The 24,875-nt window shown below is 42.4% G+C and overlaps 1 long non-coding RNA gene across 1 annotated transcript; it reads left to right on the top strand.

The window, feature by feature from the left end:
* The first annotated feature begins 14,121 nt into the window (after positions 1-14,121).
* LOC139800341 (uncharacterized) lies at positions 14,122-24,069 on the top strand. Its single transcript, XR_011727712.1, has 5 exons — positions 14,122-14,348; positions 17,141-17,337; positions 17,666-17,827; positions 22,982-23,075; positions 23,803-24,069. It is a non-coding gene; the product is annotated as an uncharacterized lncRNA (long non-coding RNA).
* The last annotated feature ends 806 nt before the right edge of the window (positions 24,070-24,875 follow it).

Consider the following 24,875-nt stretch of genomic DNA (forward strand, 5'->3'; position numbering starts at 1 on the left):
AGAAATATAAAAGAAGGAGAACATAAGCACAGTTTAGCCTTTTCTCCTGAAAAAACTGACACCACTGTTGTATTTTTTTAAGAGAATAGACACTAGAAAAGAGTAGTGAAAATCGTGAAAGAAGCCTGGGCCCTAAAATAGACACTAACAATCTCAGAATTTGTAATTTAGGATTGATTTAGAGGTGCCTGAGTTAAAATAAAATCCTCATGAAGGACACATGCTCAGGGATGAGTCAGCATAATTTATTCCTCAGTAATTTGAGGTTATCATAGGAGAGCTTCAGGAAATTCAGACTGGATTTAGGCAGGGGCAGATACTCTGAGTGCAGGGAGTTAGCTCCATCCTAACAGATGGCAGTGGTACAATAAAGAAAGGGCTGGGGCAAGGAGTGGTGAAAATGTTTTTTTCCAAAAAAATAAAAGGAGTATTCAGCTTAACCCAAAACAGTGTTGAAAATGAGGGAAGAGTGGACCTGATGGAGAAAAGTGACTGACACCAGCCTGGATGATTCTTGTCTTCTCTCTTAGAAGGAAACAGGATGGAGGGAACAGTTAAATTTTTTTTCTCCATGGAAGACCTCAAAATAAATTAGTTGTTTAACAATATTATCCTCAGCAGAGACAGCTGGTGGGTTCCTGTCAGGCTTACTTTATGCAGACACAGAGAGTATTTACAGTGCCACGGGGAAGAAATCAGTCCCGAGATTGACTCTTCCTGCAGCTCAGCAGCCACACCCCAGAAAGAGTGCTGGGGACAAATGGCAGCAGGGGACCCTCTGAGGGCTTTTCAGTGCAAGAATTATTTCAGAAGGCATCTAAAACAAAGCAAACTAATGCTTTTCCGTGGAAAGGGGAAAAAAATAGCCAGAAAAACTCAGTGATTTTTCTTTAAGTATATTAGGTAGCATCTGAGCTTAATGCAGGATGGTCAAATCTTCTGAAGGACTGAAACCAGCAGAATTGGCTGTAAGGCCATGTTTAAGATTGGCTCACACAGCCTGCAGGGATCTGGAGTGCATGACAGGAGTTGATTTCCTGAGGACAAACATAATTCATTACCCAGATATCCAGCCCTAATATTTCTTGGTCTATCTCCATTTCAGTGAAGGTGTGAGGCCAGTAGAATTACATTGGCCCAGGAAAGGAGCTTCAGACTTACTGCTAATTGACAAGGGGGGAAAAAATATTCTGCATTTTCCATCTTTTTCGAAAGTGCCTGATCCAGAACTGGCAGAAGTCAACAGGGAGTTTTTCCACAGACTCCAGCAGATGTTGGATCATAACATCCCTGGGAACTGGAGCACTTCACTCATTTACCAACCACTTTCTTATGACAGATAAAAGAACTGCAAATGTCTGGATTTATGGTAAAAGTCCCTACCAGCCATAAAATGCAGATAACTGAAACCTGCAGCAACTCCTGTAGCTCAAAGTGAGATTGTTGTTTTGAGGTAAATAATCTCTGTGTTCTCTTTAGCCATTTCAGGTTTCAAATTTAGAGTTATTTTTCCTCTTTTTCTTTCATAAACAGGAAAACTGTTGTTCTGCAATAGGTTTTTCTAATGAGTAATGAGACCAAAGTAAAATGGAAGTTAAATATTGCCCCATTCCCTTGGCATCATTATTTGAACATTCCCAACATTATTAATGTCAAAATAGCTGGGAGTGGAATAACAGCAGTTTTTCTGATATCAAGAGGGGTTGTTTTTCCTTGTGGAAGGTGGATTGAACAAATTAAAGGGGAATAATAAAGTGCAGGTCCTGCTAAGTGGGGATTCCTTACAGTCCAGAAGCTCAGAGCAAAGACAAGGGTTCTATGGGGAGCTCTGCAAGGTGTGTGCTGTGGGGAACACTCTTTGGCTCTGTCCCCTGAAGTAACTCAAGGGAAAAAGTCTCCTGGTCAGATCTGTAAAGGGCCCTGGATGAAGTATTTTTTGGCTCAGGGTAAAGCTCAGAAGAGGAGAAAAGATGGTGCTGACCATCTACCACTTAGGACTGCAGAATCACCCATCTCCTTTCTCTCTGAGCTGGGGGGGGGAGATGAAAACAAAACCCTAAATCCATTTATACCTAAGGCATGTCTGTGAGAGGAAATATTTTCAAGTCCCATCTCTCCCTGATTTAGAAGGGAGGACTGTGTGTCTTCCACCTCCCCTGGCAGCTGTTCAGCAGACTGCCAGCACAGCTTGGAACAAGATTTCCTTCACTCCCCAGTTCAGGTTGTCCTGGCAAGTGTAAAAATAAAATATTAATTTAACTAGAGATACCTGTGTGAGAGAGAAAAAACACAAGCCATGCTGTCTGGAACAGCTACAAGGGGAAAGGGCCCTGCCTGGAGGAGCACATCTGAGGCTGCATCCCTGCATCTGCTGCTGAGGGCTCCTGCAGAGGGGTGAGGTGGGTGAACCCCTGGAAAAATAAAGTCTGCAAGGGCCAGTGGATCAAAAGCTTCACCAGCAGCAGAAAGGAGAAAGAGTGAAGTGGTTGTGTCTGGGGAAAAGTGCTTGAAGGCAGGTGAGGATGTTGGTCAGCATCGCTCCTGGGCTTGCAGAGTTCTTCTGACCCTGGTGGCTGCTCTCTGCAGGGCTGCTGGGCTCTTGGCCAGATGCTTTCCCAAAACAATTCAGCACGAGGTGTTAAGAAAAGAGAGGGCAAAAATCAGCTCCATCTGATGGAAACTTCAAAGTAGGGTAAAAAGATCAAAGTCCAAGAGTGATCAGAGCTGGGGCAGGGAGATGTTTCTCACCTCGCTTTGGTGGTTTGGACCACTCGTGAAATTGTAGGCTCACAGCTCCAGGGAAGGGAATATTTTGGAGCTGCCAGAGAATCTAAGCAACAGAATAAAAGCTTCGTTCTGGCAAGGTGGACTTGGATTCAGTACCACAGCTAGTAGAGTCACTAACAAACTCCTGTCATTTGGGTAAAAAGGCGAGTAAGGCAAGCAGGACATATTTTAGTGTGCAGCTATTTGGTTATTAATTCACACTGCTGCACCATTAAACACAAGCTGGATAGCAGGTTTGACTTCAGAGGCTACAGCCAGATATTTGTTACACCATGGGTAAAAGGCAGACCCTGCTGTACCTTCCAGGGTGAAGTATTTAGAGGATAGTCTTGATTTAATCCAAGATTATTTTTATCTGGATTGTGAGAGCACTACAACAAAAAGGCTTTGGCATTTATTGATTGTATAGCAAAGTCTTGTATTCCTCAGGAACTTACCCGAGTTTCAGGAAATGAGAGCTGAGAGTACCTTGATATTATCATTTTTGCATTTAATATGTGTATTTTGACTGTAAAAGAGCAGCATTGCTAGTAGCATGAAAGCTCACAGGCTCAGAACTGAGCAGGAGCAGCTGCCTTTACTACTGCTCTAACAACAGAAAGCAAATTATGTGCACAGAAGTTAAAGATGCAATAAGAAAGCTGATTTTACTTTTGCAAGGTTTGGAGTTACAGCTGAAGAAATTTAGGGGGTGTTGGGTTGTACCGACTTATTTATGATGGCTGCAAATGAATGAAATATCCTTTGCATTAATCCCTTCTGGAAATACAAGGCTTTCCTATGCCTTATGTCTTTTTAAACTTATAATACAAAACAAAACCCATAGAGAAATATATGGGCAAACATAAATATGAAGGGTTTTTTCCTTTGATGCATCCATGCAGCATCAGTACTTATAAATTTATATTATAGCTCTACTGCCATCAAGTGATAGAAAGATTTTTAGTGAAGATATAGCAGAAAAAAAAAAAAGAAAAAAGTCTGTGTAAGGCACAGGAGCTACAGAGCTCTCATACAGAACTGAAGCATATTTAATATTTCTCCCTGCCACTTCCCCATACAGGGGATCTACTGTTACCCACAGGAAACCAAAAAGCTCTTTGGGATCTGCTACCCAAGAAAAGCCTAACTGAAGTACCCAACAAGATTTAATTATTGTTTGTGGGCAGCAGAAATGAAAAAAGCCTGTGGGGAATTTCTTAACTCTTGCCTCACATAACAGGCATGGAGCAACAGGAGGAACTGCAGTCAGGTGCAGCTGGGGACCCTCTGGCTGCCTTTTTCCTTTCCTTCATTGCTTCCCCATCACTGTCTGCTGGAGACTAGAAGGGGGAAGCTGAGGACCCCTCTGATGTGGCCTTTCAGTATGTAAAGTGTTATAAAGCAATGGGGACAAACCTTTTAGTAGGACCCAAAGCAACAGGACAAGGGACACTGGTTTTGAGATAAAAGAGGGCAGATTCAGATGAGATATAAGGAACGAATTTTTCAAATGAGGGTGGTGAAACAGGTTGCCCAGAGAGGTGTTAGATGTCCCATCCTTGGAAGCATTCAGCCTGATTTAGTTGATCTCAGTGCTCATCGCAGGGAGGATGGACTAGATGAGCTTAAAGGTCTCTTTCATCCCCAAAATACCCCATGATTCTATGACTTAGTCTACAATAAGTTACACCTAGAGCACCTAGAACTGTGGGACATCATCATGAAATCAGAATTAGGGGTTTTCCCTTGAGAGAGACACCACAGAGGAAAGCCAACCCTCTGGGACCTTTCCCACAAGGATGGTGTCTGTGCTGCAGTTTCTCTCTTTGCACTTTACTGCCTGGCCCACTCTTTGTGACTCCAAAAATGTTGCCAGCAGAACTACTTGACATGGACTCCCCAACCTTCACAATGAGTTTGGAATCTGCCACTGACACGGGAAGGGATTTTGTGGATTCCTAACACCCGACCTCACTGCACACATATGGAAAAAAGCCATTTTCATGGGGTACCAAAAGGCATCTTTGTCCCATCTTTGTCCTATCTAAAACCTGTTGAACAGCAAATGTTTTGCTACAGATCTTGGTACAATAAATCTGTAGGATCTGAACTGGAAATTCTGTAATCTCATGCAAAGGAGGCTGAGACTTTAAACCAACAGTGAATCCACTGATCTCAAAGAAGCTGTGGGACAGCTGAGCTGGGACCAAGCAGTTGGATTTGCTCTGCCACAGGAGCAAGTGGCCATGTCTGACACATCTGATGGGGATTAAAAGCAGTAAGAGCAGTTCTGCCTCTTGCACCCTTCTGCCATGAGCTTTGCAAGGCTCTTTTGTACACAAACCATCCAAAACACACATTCAGTTGATGACTCTGATTTGTCCTATTTCTGGAAACTGCAAATATCTCTGCTCAATACAAATGCAATATAAATCAGAGACTGATTGAAGCTCAGTACCCCAAAATAGCCTTTTCACAGACATGACCTCAGGCTAGAATAGGGCTAAACCAAGATATATTTCACAAGCTTTTTCTGCTTAGTTGTGAGGATGATGCATGCTGTTAAAAATGAGTTCAGCACAGGTTACATTTTATGGAAGGGAAAGTCTCTCTGTTCATAGAGACACAAAACCACCTTGAGTTCAGGGTTCTGTTCCTAATGGTCAGGATTAGGTTATTTCATTGTAAGATAGTTTGAATTCCTGTGGAATGAAAGACAAAATACAAAAGCACAGAGCCTGGACATCCAGTCAGAGTGTGTGGCAGAAATAAATCAGAAACAGATCTAAGGGATCTGAGTCTTTTGGGTGATTAATGAAAAAAACCCCAGCATTTGCCATCCAGTAAAATCCGGTAGACTCCAGAAGCCAAAGCAGATCTGACAAGACCTGAGCTAACAAGTTTGGGAGAAATAAACGGGGAAAAAGTCCTAATAAAGCAGAAGGACTAATAATAGACTCAGGATATTTGTTCCAAATGCCCTGAATTTTATTTGGAGCATCGTATCATCCAAAGAGACATTTATGGACAAAGGCAGCTGAATATCAGGTCTGCCTGTCATGTCTTGATCAAAATAAATGGAGAAGGGAAACAATGTGAACAAAGGATAAAAAAGAAGGATGAAGACAGCACAAGGCAGCAAACAAGACTGTTATTTCACACTTCCCCCCTTTATTTTATTTATTTTCAGTGTGCTCCTGTCACAAGGCAACAGTATGCTTGATGAGCAGGGAGATGCTACAAACCCGAGTGAAGTTGCAAGGGGGGAGATGTAATCAAACACTCAGACCTATCTTTTATTTTTATATATGCAAATAAGCCCACACACATACTATGAACATATAAAAAGCTACATCCTTACTTCTACTTGTATATATAAAAATCAAAGAAAGGTCTAAATAGGGAAATTTATACATAGAAATAGTTTACTTTGAAGAATCAGTGCCTTCCAAAAGGCCATTTCCATGCCAGCAGTGTAGCCTTTTCTTTGGAGTGCAGCAAGTTAGACAGGGGAATAAAAGTTCAATTAAGAGCCTGCTTGCCTCTGACTGATAATGGTTTTGACATTTGCAGAGTCTCCTGACAACAATGCCTGAGCAAAGTTGGGAAAAGAAAATCAAAGGAGTTCTTGGCAGATGGCAATGAGAGGGTTGAAACATCTGAGAGTTTGCACTCAATGGCCTCAGAAACAACCCTTCCCACCATGCAAGATTGTGCCAGGCATTTTAGCTAAGGAGCCGTGTTGGCCTTTCTGAATAAAATAGTCATCTGTGAGGGAGCCTACCTGGAAGGTGCTAAATAAAGAGAAATCTTTATTCGACTTGAGCAAGAGCCCTGAGCTGCTCCACTGTCAGGAACAGGGAGGGAACTGTAGGGAGGAGAGGGAAATGGCTGTCTGCCAGCCTAAGCTTTGCTCTTGATCCTGTCAATTAAAGGAGCATCCTTCTAATCTGAGGAAGATCCAGAAGGTAAATTACCACACTTACTGAGGCTCCCAGTCCCTTCTGCAAAAAAGCTCTCTCAACCCAGGCTCTTGACTGAGGTCTCTGGGGCAGAGAGTCCCATTTTCCCTCTTCTGTGAGGTTACAGTTGTATTTTCAAGCATGGCTAAGATTAAATAAACCTCAATGGCACTGCCTGCCTGGGATAAAACTGATCTGGCTGCCCTATTGCTTTTGCAAATGCCTCGATTGAAAATGTGCAAATCTGTCAGGGAACATCCAAGCCTCAGCCATTGCATTTTAAGAAAACCTGAATTTTCAGTGCCTCCTTTGCACAGCCATACAAAGAGCACACTTCAGTTTGTGCTGACAGCTTTAGGGAGAGGAAAGTGGTTTGTTTGTTTTTTTAAAACTCATTTTAATGGATCAGCAACAGGAACTTGAGCCCCTTCCTGAGGCAGACCCCTGAGTGACCATGAACTGATTATTCCAGCTGATAACCCGAGACAGGTGCAGAGCAGCAATTTCTGGGAGACTGCATGGGAGGTGATGAAATGACCTGGTGAAGCACAGGTAGGTGTCTGAGTGCATCACATCAGTTGTCCAGCCAGCTGAACATGACCACGGCAACAGGATCAGGTGCAGCTCATTCCAGAGGTTGGCACAAGCACCTGCACTGGGACGTGTGCCATTCCCTAGGGATGTCTCACCTTTCTTAACATCTAGAGGTACAGTCAGCACATCCATGTGTCTCTCCAGTCTCCTGGGCAATGTTTTCCTCACATTGTGCTTCTGCTACAAGAGCCCTGTGGGACAGAAAAACCCTTTCCAGAGTGGGCACCTGTGGCAGAGAGGAGACCTAAGAAATCTGCAGCAGTTACTGGTTCCTCGAGTCATATTTTAGCAGGGTGCCTCTCCACCCAGGCAGGAGGGTTTATGCTGCCTTTGGAATTTTATGAGAGTTCCTGGCTTCTAATGTAATGTTTCCCTGGAGTGTGATGTGGCTGGTGAGCAGGGAGAGGAGAACTGCTGCTGCAATGGCAGAGATTTGACATCAGCTCAAGTGCTTCAGGCTGGTGGCTTGGGATGTGTAGAGTCAGGCTTCCAGTCTCAGATGCAGAGAACATTTTATTTCACTGTTTATAGCTCATTAATTTACTACTCTAGGCCTGCATGGAGGGTACTTTTCCAAGTCTGTCTTTCCTATGACATGTTACAACTTGACATAACAACAATTTTGGGAAGACAAAGCAGAACCATTAACTTGTCAGCTCTTTTTAAGTCAGTGGATAGATTTTGCATCAACATAAGTGTATCTGCATGCACACACAGTACATGCATGAACCTACACATGTGCTTCACTCCACACATCCATGTGCTGTAAGGATCAGCCAACTCCCTGCTGAGGACTCAGTTGTAATAATTCAAATTACTAACACAGAGGAGAAAGGAGGATTTTTAACAACCCCCTGATCATTCAGCAGACAGAATCTTGTAATTTTGACCTCTTCTATTTGCTTCACAGTCTCTGTTACCCAAGACTATCTGGAAAACACTTGAAGAGGACCCAGAGTGTTTCAGGGCTCCCATTTTTACATCAGTGCAGTATTCCTCTGTTGTCATTCCAAAAAGAGATTTATTCAGGGGTATTAAGGAGAATGTCTCATAGGATGAAGTGTTCCCCTTTGCATCAGTGCAGGAATTCTGCTGCCAAGGAGATGCTAAAAAGGATAAACAAGATTGAAAATGCAGTGTCTGCCCTGCCCATGCTGATAGGATCTTAACTTGCTCTCTAGGTCTTTTTCAAATCAGTCATTTTCTCCTGCAAATTAAACTCAATTTAAAAAAAGCCAACTGTGTTCTTGGCTGCCTCAAAAGAAGCATGGCCAGCAGGACAAGGGAGATGGTTCCCCCACTCTACTCCATCCTCATGATCCCCACTTCCAGTGCTGTGTCCAGTTCTGGAGTCCCCAGAATAAGAAGGAGCTGTTGAAGCAAGTTCAGAGGAAGCCACAAAAATTATCAGAGGGATGGAACACCCTGCTATGAAAACAGGCTGAGAGAGCTGGGATGTTCAGCCTGGAGAAGAGAAGGCTCCAGGAAGACCTTAGAGCACTTCCCAATATCTGACAGGGGTCTACAGGAAAGTTGGGGAAGGAATTTTCACTAGGGTGTGGAGTGATAAGATGAGGAGGAATGGCTTTAAACTGGAAGAGGAGAGATCCAAGCTGGATCCTCCTTTCAAACTCGAGTCCACTCCCTGGAAAGTCAGAATGACCCTAAAGCTACAGAGCATCTCTCTGAATGACTCCAGGGACAGGCAGCTCTCAGACAGAGCCAAGGTAATCCAACATCTCACTATTCTGGCACACCAAGTAAAGCATCACTGTAATTTATGTGAGTGAGGTTGGAAAGAGATTGACATTTCCTATTACTCCTAAATAAACATTTTGTGCAAGGCCAAATGCAAGCCTGTCCCAGATGGACAGAAAAATAGCAAGTGGCCATGTAGCCTCTGACTCAGAACACAACCACTGTATCAGACAGAGATAATAGGGACTCTAATCACCTTGTTTGTCTCTCTTCATCAAAGCCTTCTACTTTTTCAACTTGCCAAGTCTTCCCAAACATTTGTTAAAATGAAAAGCATTTCACAAATTCACTGGGAAGGTTTAGTTAGTGATGTTCTGCAGATGGGCTCATCTCTACACACAGGCATGGCCAAAGAAAAGAAAGGCAAAGCATAAATGGGAAATTCAGAAGTGCAAATCTTAGAATCCCCAACTGCAGTAACAGAACACAACTGCACAACAGAAAACTTTCTCACAGGAAATGTCACAGAAGGATTTTGAATGGTGAGCAAAACCATTTCAAGAAAAAAAAAAAAAAAAAAAAAAAGACAAAAAACAGACAAGTAAAATCTGCTTACAAATAAAGGCAGAAAACCTGAGATGCATTCCTGCAAATAACTTTTCAAGGTTGGCTGAAGTTGGTAATGGCTACGTTTGTTCAACCTTTAAAAATTTTGCTCGAGCATCATTCATATTAGATGACCTCTTACATCTAAGCATAGTGAAACCTCCTGAAGCCTTTGTCAAATCACTTTCATCCATCTCTGCTATTAACCATTTGAGGCATTTCCACTTCCCTGCTCTGCTTCCTGCTGCCTTTGAGAAATTGCTTTGATACTTCTTCCTTTTCCTCAGAAATTATTTCACAGCAAAGGAAATAAAACAATGACAACTAAGCCTGTAACTTAGTACCCTTTAAAACACTCTTCCAACTGCATCAACAACTTCACTCTGGGGCATTTTCTGTGAAACTGATGGCCAGCTGTCTTAGTGCCCTGCAGCCTTGCTTCAAGCCATCAACTCTCCCAGTCAATTATTAAGCTCCAGAAAAAAAAAACCAAACAAACCCAGGCCTTGGCATTTCATACTTCAATATAAAAATGTTAGTATAACACTTCATGGTGTCACTCACAGGTTATAACTTACAGGCCATTCTTCTGCTTTCCTCATAATGCCATGGAAATGCTATCAGGAGGAGATCCCTGGGGACCCCCAGTCCTGTTTCATGCTCAGAGCAGGATCAGCAGGTAACACAGATCTGCTCAGCCATGGCTTCATCTAGCAGAGTCCTCAAACCCTCTTGGACAGATTTCATTGCAATGCTGGGCATCTTTCCCAGAGCTGCACCACCTGCCAGGTAAAGAAAGGCTCACTTCAAACCCTGCCTGAGCCTCCCAAGGGGCATTTTCTGCCCTTGCTACCTCCCCTGCCCTTGTTGAAAAAGCTCTTTCATCCACCCCTGCTCCAGCCCTGGGCCCTTTCTTCCATCCTCCCCATGTCCCTCTCTGGCTCTGGACTGTTTTCCAGGGACAGACTCATCAGCACCCTCCATGGGGCAAAAATGTCCCCTGCTTGCTGTCCCCATGCAGGCAGTGCCTCATCACAGCAAGAGTGTGCTCATCCTGTGTTTCTGGGGCCTATTTTACCTGGCATCCCCTGCAGCTCCCTGGTCCCTTGTGGAGAAGCTGCTTTTCAGGCAGGCAGCTCTCAGATGGTTCCTCCACCCCAAGGACAGCTTTCTGCTTCCCCTTGCCAAACCTCATGGGATATCTTTTAGCCTTATCTTCCTATTAATCCAGGTCCTCTGGGAGGCCACTTTGTCATCTGCCACACCTGACTCTCCCCCTAGTTCAGTATCATCCATAAATTATGCTTTTTATGCTGCTGGATTTGGCAACACACATGAGGAGACCATTGAAATGTCACCATTAAATGGTGTGTTTGCTCATGGCAGATAATCTGGATAAATTAGAGGTTCCTGCTCTCCTCACTGTGCTGCCTGCTGACCCCATCCTGCAGCTGAATTACCTCTGCTTTGATAGATTTCCCCTCAGCATTTCAAATGCTGCAATATAAAGCCTCATTTCATGATTCCCAAAATGAAAGTTCCCCAACACCCAGTGCTTTGATTCATCACTGGAATTGAGCTCCCCTGCAAGACTTCAGAGCCATCAAACCTCAGCTGAACCTGCTCAGAGCAGCCACAGCCTTGGCCTCTAGAGATGTCTCTCCTAAGAGGATGAAGCAGTCTGTATACCTCTTAGTGCACAGAATTACTAAAAACTTTATCTTTTAGGCCCCTCTGCTTGCTAACAATGAGACTTGCCCTGTTTTTTTCCTTCCCTCTTTGCAGAAAGAGATTTTTTTTTTTCACAAATATGTGAGAAAATTTTTTTTCCTTCCCACCTACCACAACTCTTTGACAAAGAAATTGTCTCCCTCTCAAGCATAGATCATTGTCCCAAGTAGGCTTCTAGAAACAGGAAAATTAATACTGCCTTTTATTCTGTCTCATAAAGTCAGGTCTAGCTCCTTCCTCTCCTTCCCTTTCTACTCCTTGAAATTCATCTCTAAGGAGCTTAAAGGATGAGCTGCTCCTCATCTGGTTGCAGCAAAAAGCATGCTCTCAGGAAAAAAAAAAAAAAAAATCATAAATCAGTTCAAAAAGCATCCCTGTTTTGTTGGGAGAACTGCCAAAGTGGTGTGAATGTCAGTGAACAAGAGCAAGTTTTGTAAATTTTGCTTTTCTTTCTAGACAATTACTGTGTTTATCCTTCTTGGGTCTCATCCCAGACAGAGATTAAACATAGGGCCATTTTAGGCAGGTGATTGGCTTTATGTACATCCATGTGTCTCATTGACATGGTTGAAATCAGACACGTGCATAAACCCTGGTGAACTGAGCCCATTCACCCCCAAGTTGTATTTCTGACTTTCCCAGTTTTCCTTGCTGCATGGATGCCCTTCTCATTTTCACTTCACCTCTGATCACCAAACTTTTGTAAAGAAAGTTCAGTGACATTTTGCAGTCAGTGTTTCCAAACAATAATACCTCAGCCCTCATCAACCTTGCATTAAAATGCTCTTTTAATGACAAACAGGCTCTCTGGCCCCTGTCTTGGAGTAAATCTAGGAGCCAACATAAACTATTTCTATTGACAGCTATAAAAATGAGCAGAGGCCAAAATCTTTCACATTTCTGCCTTTGTCCTCCCTCTGAATTACTGATTGAATGTCCCCTATTTTGAGCAAAAGCTGAAATATGGATTTTCTTTTCATCATCACCACTTGCACAGCTGCATCAGTCATTAAGCTGTCCTAAAGATCTGTTGCCCAGGAACTGGATGCCAGGTATATATCCTATCCTGAAGTGAGTTGTGGCAAGGCATAAATTGATCATGTGGTTCATGCCTTTGAAATCCAAATGAAGGAACATCAATTGTCATCAACTCCAGGAATATAAATAGAAAAGATCAAATCACTTCTGGACTCAAAGTGGGAAGAAAGGGGAAAAAAAAGCTAAACAAAAAGACAGCGAGTTTAATCAGAGACAAAAAATTACACTTCTGAATGTAAGGTATAAAATGGAGGGGAAATTCTTCAAACAGTCCCTTCCCCATGCATTTTAGGCAACTTCACACTACAACTACAATCCCAAATGCATCAGGCTCCATATTAAACTGTTTTCAGTCCTATGGTCTCTGTTGAAATCCACTCCAGATCTTCACCTCTCATCAGGTTAAGTTCCTTCAAACACCCAGGTGAAATGTAGCCATGGGTCTTTTAGAGCTATTTGTACTTCTGTTTTACTTAAACAGCTTTTATTAAAGCTCCTGATGTAGTTTAAAAGTCTCTTTTATATCAGTGTCAATACAGTCTCAATCCCCCTCAATTACAGTTTTCTAGGTTAAATAAGCAAAGTTGGGGTTTTTTGTTTGTTTTTCTCACTAAGATACAATCTCCATCACCTATTTCAATTTCAGTTCATCCTGCTTGACTATGTGGAACTAGGACTGCATATTAACATTCTAAATTAGACCTTACAGCACCATACAATTTCCAGTATCTGCTGGAAATACCTTCTGTGAGATACCCTCATACTACATTTTCTTTTCCCACTATTATCTTGAAGACTCAACCATCCTAAGAAAAACAAACACAACCAGGTCCTCCTTCTTCTCTCTTGGCAGTGTCCAGGCCTGCAGCAGGAATTCCTTTTATACATTCCTCAGTGAATAATTTTGCATTTTGTAGGACTGACTTTTCATCTATCTCTATATTTTAAATTATTCTACCCCTAAGAAATTACTGAAGTCTTCTTTATCACTACACCCATGCTAGAAAGTCTGTATATGGTCAATTCCAATTTTTTGCCTTTTTAATGTTTTTATTAGACAAAAAACTTCAGTGTCTTTTGATTTGAGAAGTGTCTATCATTACCTTTGTTAGACTCACACTGAACCTGCAAGTTAACATGAGTTTTATCTAAATTCTAGGATGGAGACTAATTAGTCTACTAATTCAACCTTTTATACCTGTACTTACCTGATTAATGTGTCATATAAAAGATTATCAAATCCCACATGTGTTATGTATTATAAAAACTGGAAAGCTCATGTGATTTACATATGATATATCTACAATATGGGTCTTACAGGATGCAGTCTAGAGCAAGATTCAATTGTCTAATTAATTGCCTCAAACACAGGTATCTGGGATGCTCCAGGGCATCTCAGAGAGCTCAGAGCTGGTAGATGGACCCCCAGGACCCACAGAAAACTTTGGGTCTTCTGGAGCAGATGCTGGAGGGCATATGGGGTACCCTAAAACGTGTATAATTGTGGGGTGGCCAGCTGAAAGTAGCCTTTAATCTCCTGATGTTTCCTTGGAGAGGAGAAAGGAAAATTGAGGCTGGTGACAAGGCTACATTAGATTATTTCAGCTGGAAACAGAGCAGGTGTTTCCTTGCAGCAAGATTAACAGGGTGAGGTCATGTCACCAAGTTGAAAAAAGATATCTTTGGAGAAGGCAGGGTTCAAGCTAGCTTTGGGCAGTCTGACTCTCTGCTAGTTAAATATACTCAGGCTTTTTTGCTTTCTGGTACTGACCAGGGTGACCAGCAGAGCTCAGGGATCAGAGGTCTCTGCTCAGCTTTAGCAGATTTATGTCTGGCAGATAACCCTCCCCTTGGTTGTACCATCCTGGGCTTTCAGGGAAGCTGGGTTTTTGGATTTCTCTGGAGGTCTGGGACAGAAAATCAGAAAGGTACCTGGTCAGACCCAGCATTGTGAGTTATTTCCTCAGCATTGCAAGAGTCTCAGATATTAATTTTTTTTCCGTTTGTCCTGTTTCTTTTTCCCAGCACTTTGGATGCCAGAGGAGATGAATGCCCAAGTGGGAGAATCTAAGTAGGATGCCATGACTTGCAGTTCAAAACAAGTCAGAGTAGTGATCTAACAACCCCTTCTGGCCCCAAACTCTATGAAACCATATGAAAATGATAGAAAAAGAACTTGCCTCTATGACGGTGAACAAAAATAAATGCTTCTCATTCAGTTGCAGGTAATGACTTTGACATGGTCTGTGAACTCTTGGCTTTGCAGATACCAGAAACTTAATAACTTGAAGTTTTGATCTCTGGTTCCAACTTTTATTGTGGAGGTGGGAGGGGAGGAAGCATTAAGTGCAAAATTGCCAGAAAAGGCTGATTCAAGCAGCAACTTTCAGCTCTTCCAGTCTGATTGTAATTGATTTCAAGTCAGAGCTTAACAGGGAAAAAACACCACATCATGACCAAACTGCCACCTAACCCTGATCTTTGCATGAGGTTAAGAGAAATGTAGCCTCCCAGTACTGGGCTATTCAATGGCTGAAAAACAGTGTAAGAAACTACTTGGTTGTATAACCTCACAGCACGAGGAGATTATTAATTGCAGCAGACATTACAAATGGGCTATTTCAACAATACATATATAAAATAAATGAAACAGTAACACAATTGCTCTAGATTTTCCATTATTTCAATTAATTTTGCTTTCACACTCACTGATGCTATTGCCATGCTGTAGCACTGTGCTTTGAACATGTTCCTGCCTTGCTCCAGGAGGTCTGCTGGGGTGAGGTCTCTGGCATAGAAGTCAAAACTTTCTAAATTAATTGCTCCTTTCATCCTTTAATTAGAACTATGCTAATTTCCTTCAACATCATTATTACATAAAAAGCCACTCCTTGAGCTCCACATTGCTCTGCTGTGTTGATCTGGGAGGTGGAAATCCTAAGAGTGCATCACAGGTAGCAATGAGACAGTCTTACTAGATTTGCTAGGGCTTTAAGAAACAAGATTTTCTGATAATTCCACAAATTTCTGAATAATTCCCCTCCTCCCTAGTGAAAGCCCAGACCAACAGTTAATAAACCTGGAGTGGAAAGCTCTTCCTCAGCTGACCTATGTCACTTGGTGCTGTAAGAACTTTCTGCCTAAAGAGAAATAAAAATAATCAAATATGGATACGACATCATCATCTTTAAGTGAACTTCTGACACTTCATACTAAAGGGAGAAAAGGTGAAATAGTAGATTTTTCAAAGCTCAGGTTCATTTCCATCCAAAGATATCATTGTTAGGATTGGGTTTTTTTTCCTAAGACATGTTTTTTCTTTTTTGGTTCTGAGGATCAAATGAAGAGGTTATTTTGAGATTATTTTTTTTTGAGGTAATCAAATGAGGTTATTTTGAGAACAGACCCACCTTTAATGTTGGAATGTGGAAGGTCAAACACAAAGGAGGGGGTTCAGTTCAGGAAGTAAAGCTGCCTATTTAGAAATTAAAAAACAAGCATTCTTTAAGGCAAATGACTTTTTGAGACAAAATACAGCTTAGTCTTTACTTATCTCCATGTATCTTTACAGTTGCTGTGTGAATATTTAAATAACCTTCACAGAGTTTAAAATGATGCAGGTAATGGCTTTAAGTAATTGTGGTGCTATTAAAGATAACAAACCTCCTGTGTGAAATCCTTTGCTAAGCAATGATCAGCAGAAAAGGGGTAAAGCTCTTCCTCATGCAAATTTGAGTTCTTTTTATAGATGAGCTGAAGAGAGAATATAATTACACTACCTACAAAATAAAAGGTGTGCAGATATTCAAATAGCTACCATCTCAACCCTGCATTTACTAATGCAGAAAACACATCAGAATTTTAACTAGCTCCATTTCTACATCCAGCAGCCTCTATGTGATCCCTGCACCCACCTCCAGCTCTCACTGATATTGTTTAAATTGCAATGTTATTCACCACAGCATATTTATAATACCTGCAACCAAATTCCTCCCAAATTACTTGGAAGACACTCAGAAGAACAAGTGGGTATAAATCTCACACACCTTGCTTTCATTTTGTTTCCTGACCTTTGTGATTATGGCTACGAAATAATTTCCTTCCTTTTGGCTCTACTTCATTAAAAATGTGTCAGGAAAGTTACTCTTAGGGAAGTTTGGTACTTTGAAAAAATAAGTCACACAAAAGCTTGGAAGTCCCGAGTGAGCCATAATAAAACTTTCTCTAAGACACTATGCCCTGCTAATGAGTTACGAGAATCTGTATGCCTTGAATAAACAAACAGAACTTGCATTTTTGTATCTTTCAGGCATTTTTATATCTTTCCTTGACACAGGCCCAGAACAATCTCATCAACTTTTAACATGTCTTAACATTTAGCTGGTTAACTGGCATACACTCTAGAGGACAATCCCCACCACAATAAAACAAATGGAATAAACTGTTCTACAAGGTGTTGTTCTTTCCACATTGCTGAGAAGGATGCAGCTTGCTGCCAAGAATACATTTCCACCCAGATGTCATTGCAGACTGACACACCAGCACCTCACCAGGGCTGCACAGAACTTCCCAAAGCCCTTTTTATTTCGTGCCTTAGAAACTGTGCATCCTTAGAAACTGTGCTTCAGGCAGGTCAGTCCCCAGGGAGCTGGGATTAAGCAGCTCCTGGATCTTCTAGAGCTTTGGCTTGATGGAAACAAGAGGTCACTTTTTTCCCTTTCTTTTTTGTACCTATTCTTCAGCTCTGGGAACTGTTAGCCCTTGATCCAGAAGATCTTCTAGTGTTACCCTGCTCCAAGGAATACATGAAAAAAAAAGCTAGATGAGTGTTGCCAAAATAGCTTGGAAAAGGAAAAGAGGAAAAACATTGGCTTGGCTAGGAAATCCACCACATTGCTTTGACTGTTAAACCTCTGCCACCATCTGGAACATGCCTTAGGTGAGTAGCACTGGACCAGCTAGTCTACAATGCTTATTTCCTGCCAACCAAAAGGTTAGAGAAAGATTTTTCCTTTTTTTTTTTTTTTTTTTTTTTCCTTATGAGCAATTTCTCTGTAGCAAAACAGCCTGGTGCAGCATTTCAAAGTTTGCTGCTCTCAGGACACACGAATTTGCTTCTTTTCCTCTCCTTTGCTTTTTCCCCCCTATTTATTTTTTCACCTCTCCGGACAACATTTCAAGGTAGAGTCAGTTTTTTTCCAAAAAGCCTGAAGGAAAATAAAATATATTTCCCTTTGTCCTCAACTAGTAGCATTGATTTTTTTCAGCCATTAGCTTCTGTGAGCTGAATGGTAATGAGCCTGCACAATCCAGGTAATGATGATGGATGCTTTCCAGGAGCACTTGTGGATAGCCAAGCATTATTCCCTTCCATGGGCAAGAGGTCACCACTCCTACCTACAAGGAGTTGCCACCTGTCATGGATCCAGGTATTACCATGCTATCCTTTAATTGAAACTCAATATATGGGATGCAGGAGGATGGCAAAGCTCTGGCTGAGGTCTAAGTAACCAAACAAGACATGGAAAGTATTGATCAGCTGGACAAAACTAATTCTGATTCCACAAGGATCTGAATGCAAAGCTGTTTCCAAATATCTTCACACCCCAACGAGCTCTGCTCCAGTACACTGCATTTTATTCACTGAAGATTCAATATTGTCCCCCTCTTTTGATCCTGATACACTCCCTGCTCTCTATTAACCAGCACAGCCACAAATAAGACACAACCAGAACCATTTCTAGCTCTATGCCAGCCAGAATTTATCCTCAAACAACCGATCCCATGTCCATTTTGAGTTTCTTCCTCCTTCCATGAGTTAACTTTACATAGAGAAAAGTAGCACTAGTAGGACAGAGAGCTCATCCTACCCAGATGGCTGTGTTGCCAAGATACTTTTCCTTAGGGTTTTCTGGGGGTTGGTGGTGGTATTATTATTATTATTATTAGCTCTGATTTTCGATTGAAAAAGAACACCCAAGCATAGTGGTGCAGCACTATAAACAGTGGATAATAACTCAGTTTATAGTGGCATGGAAACACTGGTAATTGTCCTCTATTTGCTCTGAAAATAAGACATGAAAACAATAAGGTCTGGAGGTGAGGTTGTAAGTGCCTATAATTTCTTTTTTCTATACATCGATGTTTTAGTCCGGACCTGACAGCCACCATTGACTTATGTGCCACTGGAGTGGGCATTCTGGGGAACATGTGGCTTGATGGGCCCTTTATGAACAATTACACAATGGTGTAATTTACAGCATTAGCCTGGCACACTCAGCCTCCAACAGGACACACAGCAGTGAGGCAGAACACAGAGAGGAGGAAATCAGAAAAACAAAACACAGCCTGGGTGGACTCCCTGTAGAGTTTGCAGCTGAGAAGCTGGGGATGCAAACCACACAAGAGCCACTCTGAGAGCTGAGGAAGGGCTATCCTCACCTCAGCAGCTCGTTTTAATGCTCACAGCTGAATTAACATTGGACTTTTTTCCTTTGGAAGGCAGAACTTCAACTTTTGTGAAGCCACATTAAGTTTATCGATATTTAAGTTCTTCGACTCTATCCATTAAATCCCCCCAGAGCCATAATGATGCTGGTTGTCATTATTATTATTTGTCACCACAGTTGCAGCATTTTGTGAGCACCCAGGAGCCCACTCAATTGCACTGCAATATTTAGCCCTAACTCGTATTGATCCTTTAGCTCTGAGTCTCAAATCAAAAGCCATTTCTGAGAAATTCAACTTGTGTGACTCAAAGGCAGAAAAGAGCCATGGGCTGCCTGAGAGTCTGCAGGGAAGCTCTTATGATGGTTGTAAACACACAGTTCGTGGGTTGACTTGAGACACCTTCCAGAGCTTCCTCTGTCAGTCAGGTCAGAGAAGGTTTCCCTGAACAGCCTCAATTTGGAGGTCACCTGCAGCCAACAGGAGCTCTCATGATGATTTCTACTGCACATCCCAGCTCTGCACCAGGTCCAACCTCCAGGATATGAAGAAGAGGAAAAATTCAGCCAACCTGGGAACTGCCCTTCCCACCTTCTCTGATGCCCATGGCTACACCATGACCATGGGATAGGGCAGTTCAAAATCCCTCTGCCCATATTGGGCTCAGTTTCCTGGGCTGCTTGCATGATCTGTAGGAGACTGCTGCCAGGCAGAAAATAAGTCAAGGCACTATGGAAGCATCTAAAAGACATGCAGATATGGTGCAGAGGGACTAGAGGGACAGAGGGACATGGTTTCATGGTGGACCTGGCAGTGCTGAGTTAATGGTTGGGCTTGATGATCTTACAGGTCTTTTCCTAACAAAAAAGTCTCTGGTTCTAAAGCCAGAGCAGGGACAGCAAACCACAGCTTTCTCACCACTCACTTAGGCACTAGGGCATAAGGTAATTTTCTTCTTCAAGGCTATGGAGATGAAATGGCAAAAATGATAGAAAACCATTCAGAGGATGAATGGGGACAGAGACCCCTTCAGAAATGAGGGTTGGCCTGTCTGGCAAAGAGGGAGCTGAAGGAGTCTAATTCCCCCTGGCTTGTACAGAGTCAGAGAAAAGTGCTCTGAAGCTCAAGGAAAACACTGACAAAAAGAAAAACCAGTGTAAAATTGGCCATTAATATATTTAAGCTGGCAATTAGAAATAAGTTCTGTTCTACCAAATCCCAGCTGGACCTTCAAGAAGAGAGAAAAAAAATAGCCTTTAAGACAGAGTTTCATACTGAGGGAAGGGTATAAGGTGCTGGTTTTGATTACAGGCAACTTGACATATTGACTCCTTTCAGCCTTGTGCTACTGGGTTCTCCAATGCTGTCACCACCTTCATCATTACAAGTGGAAACTGAGGGCACTGGGTGCTGACCAGTCCCAGGTCCCAGTACAGCAGAGAGAGCTCTGAGGCTCAGATCTGCTCTTCTCAATTGCTGAAAGCATTGGTTCAACAGAATGAGAAGAGATCCAGCAGTGCAGAGCCTCCCCTGGCCCCCTTCATTTCTTCAAAAATAATTTCTCTGAACACAGGTTTCCATTTCACTATGGGCTCCCAGCAAAGCCCTGGGTTAAATGTTTTATTTTTTTTCACCTGCTCATGCATACACGTTTTAGCTGAGAATGATTCAGGCTGCAGCAGCTCCCTTTGGAAGGATTATAGTGACAGCAAAAGAGTCTGATGAAAACTGTGACAATTCCCTCTTCCCCAGCTGATTTGGAGCAGTGAACGCTAAAATGTACAAATGGCTCTGCATGCAATTTTAATATGATTATCATATGAGAAAAAGAAAGACCATCTGTGGGAGCTAGAAGATCTTAATGGGAGCTTTAATTGACTTCATTTATCTAAGGGGGGATACATGTGTCTCAGGACCTCCAAACCAGTTAGGTAGAAACCTCTGCAGTGCTGGAATTAATGGTTTGCTCAGTGGAGGGTGCAGTATACCTGAGAGATCGTGGCTGTCATCTCCCACTCTGAAGAGGAAAAAGCAAAGTTATGAATCACCTTTATCACCAAGACAATGATTAAGGACAGAAAATAGCATTTCAGCATAAGAAATGGATTAAAAACTGCCACAGGACCCGAAGGCCTCAGGCCATAAAACAAATAAGAGTGATTAGGCAGATCAAAAGTCTTTAACTTATCCAGGGCCATAAGGAACAAATTAAACCCCAAAGCCTTTAGGAAATGGCTTTCATAACATTTCTTCTTATGAGCATCTTGGCAGGTGTTCAGGAGGTTCATTAAGAAACAGGACCAACAAATCCACTTTGAGTGAAAAAGATCAGGTTCCTCTGAATTTACTACGTCAGAGGGAAAGTCAGCACAGAGAGAACCAGGGTTTTAAGCCAGCACAATCAGATGTAAGAGGGGAAGAGGAGGATACCTTGATAGTCCTCACAGTATTTAACACAGACTATATCCAGCCATCCATGTTTTCTGACCCCCAACAACTGACCTGCTTAGAGCCACTTCTATACTGAGCAGCAGCTGCTCTTTGGGGTGAGCCCCACAGTCTGGGGTCACCCCAGGTGGGCTGTGGGACCCTTCCAAGGCAACCAGAGTAGTGCACATGAGAGGAAAAGGATGGGGCACGTGGTATGAAGGCACAGACAAGATGCAGAAGAAGCAGAACCCTGGATACCTTGCTCTGCCACATTGCCTGGACAGCTGGAAATGAGGCTTGAGGAGCATCCCAGCTCAGTGTAGAGCAGAAGGTTTGAGCATTTAGTCACAGACACAAGTTCTGCACCCAAACAAATCCCACTATTAAATCATCTCCAAACAATGCAGCAGCTTATTCTTGCACACAGCAAGCCAGCCCTGCCACACAGGGACTGCAGCAGGGAGGGGCCAAGCCTGCTTTTAATTTAAATGCTTGCTGTCAATCTGGTTTTATGAAAAACACTCTCAGAAATCACTTCTGCTACCGTGATGGAAGGTTTTTTCTGTAACACACTACCCTCTGCTGCTCGTACCTGCTAATTACAATGCAGTGTCAACCTCCTGAGCTCATAGGAGAGACCTGCAGAGCTAAACCTCAAAGGGTGTGATTTATTAATTGCTGCAATCTAAAAGAAGTGGTGGCTTGTCTCTTCATGATAACCAGATTTATTTAAAAGGCATATTTGAATCCTAATTGAACTTTTTTTTCTTTTTCCCCCTGCATCTGCACTGAATTACAATTTGTTCTGCACAGAAATTAAGGCCAAAGACTTTCTGCAGAGTTTTACTGGGAGGCTAATGGAGCCACAAACAGCAAAATGTGTTTCCCAAGTGGTTGTTTAGTCACTCCACCCCTTTTTTTCTGCAGTAAAGGAATTAAAGCTCATCACATCAGACACAAAAAGCCCCAGCTTTATTCTAGCAAATAGCAAAGTGATAATAAAGACCACCAGTGAGTGGCAGTTCTGGATCACACTCTCATAAATTCAATTTACCCAAGAGGAGGCACAGATTCATTTATCCCAGGTCCCTTCCTATAATCGTGTGCACTTGGGGCAGGCTGGAAGCACAGCTCCCTGCACCCATGGGACATGGCAAAGAAAAGAGAAAGATGGGTTCATTCCTCCTTCTCAGGGATAAAGGAGAGCTCCCTGGCAACTCTCCTCTGGGTTAGGACCTGCAGAGTATTCCACATCAGCCTCCACTCACCTGAAAATGATCCAGTCTGAGCAGCTGTAAGCAAAAGGCTGTCTCTGTAGGAATGAACTGCTGGAACCATTTTTCCATCTTCCCTACCACTGTCACTGAACCAAAGGGATCCAAATCCTCCCACCTGCCAGGAACCATCCACAAGCTTTTGGCAGGGATGTGAAGGGAGGAAAATAAACCTCAAAGCTGTCTTCCACCAGTTTGGCTGGAAGGCTCCTACTGATAATACAGAGGATGAAACCCATAGACCAACATCTTTTAATTGCTAAGTCCTTCTGCAGCCATTGCTCCCAACTCCACCAGTACAGATTACACAGAGCAACTGAAGGAATTTGCTTGGCTCAGTACATTAAAGAGTTGTTTGGTAGAAGGTTCTGCTTTTTCAGACCCATAAACTCTTAATGACATTCTTTCCAACTGCTTTATCTCCCACCACAGACCCAGAACCAATTCCCAGTGAAGTATTTTACTGGCATCTCTTTACTGGAAGGAAGAAGTTAAGTCTTGCTGGACTGGACAGCTAGGCCAAAAGGTGAGATACCTGCTTCTGCTCCTCTAAAAATCCTCAAAAGTTTCCCCAGCAGAGCTGACCCAGAAGAGCTAAAGGAGGGGGGATTTCAGCTCAACATGTTCAGAGATACCTTCTCTCCAGTTTCAGCTCCTCTTGGAATTGTAGCCACATTTAGACCTATTTTTGCAAAGCTTCAATGACATGTGATTAACTTCATGCTCAGGACAAAGTCCTCTTGAAGGGAAATGTGCTTTAAATGCAGTAGCAGTGGAAATTTATTCTGTTTGCAAAGGTAGGGACACACATAAGTCTTTGTTCATTCAGGATCATGTTCACAAGAATAACAACAGCTGAACAACTGCTCCTTCTGCTCAGAACTTGAGATATTTCCTTCTAAATTTCTTCTATTGGCTGTAATCAGTTTTCATCCCATCCAACTGTTTTTTTTCTTAATTTCTGCATAAGAGCCCAATACCTTGTATCTAATGTGAATAGAAGCTGCAAGCTATCTGGTAAACAGTCTATGGCATGCTTTACTTCTGGGAATTTATTTCTTCTTAGAGCAATATTGATGGGTTTATGAGGACTTTTTGTTGTTGTTGTTGTTGCAAGAGGTTGGAAAGATTGCAAATTGGTGTTTAATTGGCTATAATGCCATTCTTTTACATAACTACCTTCTCCTCTTAAAAGATAATTTGCTTAGCACATGTAACAATGCAGGCAAAAATATTTTTTATTTACTCAGGAGCTGTCAAACATAATACACAGATTAGAATTTATGAGCTACAGAAGCAGGAGGAGAGTTTAAAGAGATCCAAGCTGCCAACTTTCACTGGAGGCACCTCAGCTTCTCAAGGAACAGTAGCATCACATAGAAGAAACAGGAATTGAGGAAACCTACAGAAAAGTGCTGAAAAGGACTTCCCCAGACCATCTGATCTACATTCTAGGAGAACCCCAGTCACCCCAAATCCCCCTAAAATGCTGCCAAAGATTTTTGGCCCCAGATGTTGTGGAAGCCTCAGGTGCAATGAAGTGAAGGAGGATAATCCATGCCCCACTACCCTCAGGAGACAGAAGATCCTTTGCCAAGGATAAGAGTACTCAGCCCACAATTGAAATTATTCAGGAAAAGGATTAAAATAGAGAAGGACATGGTACAAGATCCAGGTGGAGGCTCCTTGGGAGGTTGGAGCACTTGGGCAGTATGGCACTAAGTTGATTTGCCTGGGGGTACTCAGAGAAGTCCTCACATTGCTACTTTTCTCCTTTTTTGCAGACTAGAAAAAAGTCTCATCTCTAACTGGACACTTCTTATGTCTCTTTGGGTTCCATTCTCAGGTGATTTTTGGTTTAAGATGTAATGGCAAGACACATGAACAAAGCAAGCTTTGTTTCCTAAGGAACTCAGGCTAAAAATTCAATTAACAAACCCAAGAGCATCAAACTCTACCTTGAAACTTCAGTTACTCATTAACTTTGTCTTTGCAGGTGCTGAAAACAATAAAATTCCCAACTTTGAAGGCTCAGTCAGATATTGAAAAGCAGCCAAGCTCCTCAGGCTGGGGCACTGGAAATAATCTGTTTCCCTGCCAAAACCAGGGAAAAAAAAAGTTAACAAGCAATTTAAGTTTCAAGGCAAGCTGTTCTCACGTGTGATTTTCATTTATTTATCTTTGCTAGGTAGGGGTTTTCTTCTGGTTTTTAACTTTTAACTGTACCAGGCTGCCAGGGAGAAGAAGGATGTGGACTGGGGAGGAATTGGAAGGAGCCTCAGATAATACAGAAATGTTTGCTTTAGAGGGGTTGGATCAGGTCAAC

Source organism: Heliangelus exortis, chromosome 10, assembly GCF_036169615.1.
Source record: "Heliangelus exortis chromosome 10, bHelExo1.hap1, whole genome shotgun sequence".
Lineage (NCBI taxonomy): Eukaryota > Metazoa > Chordata > Aves > Apodiformes > Trochilidae > Heliangelus > Heliangelus exortis.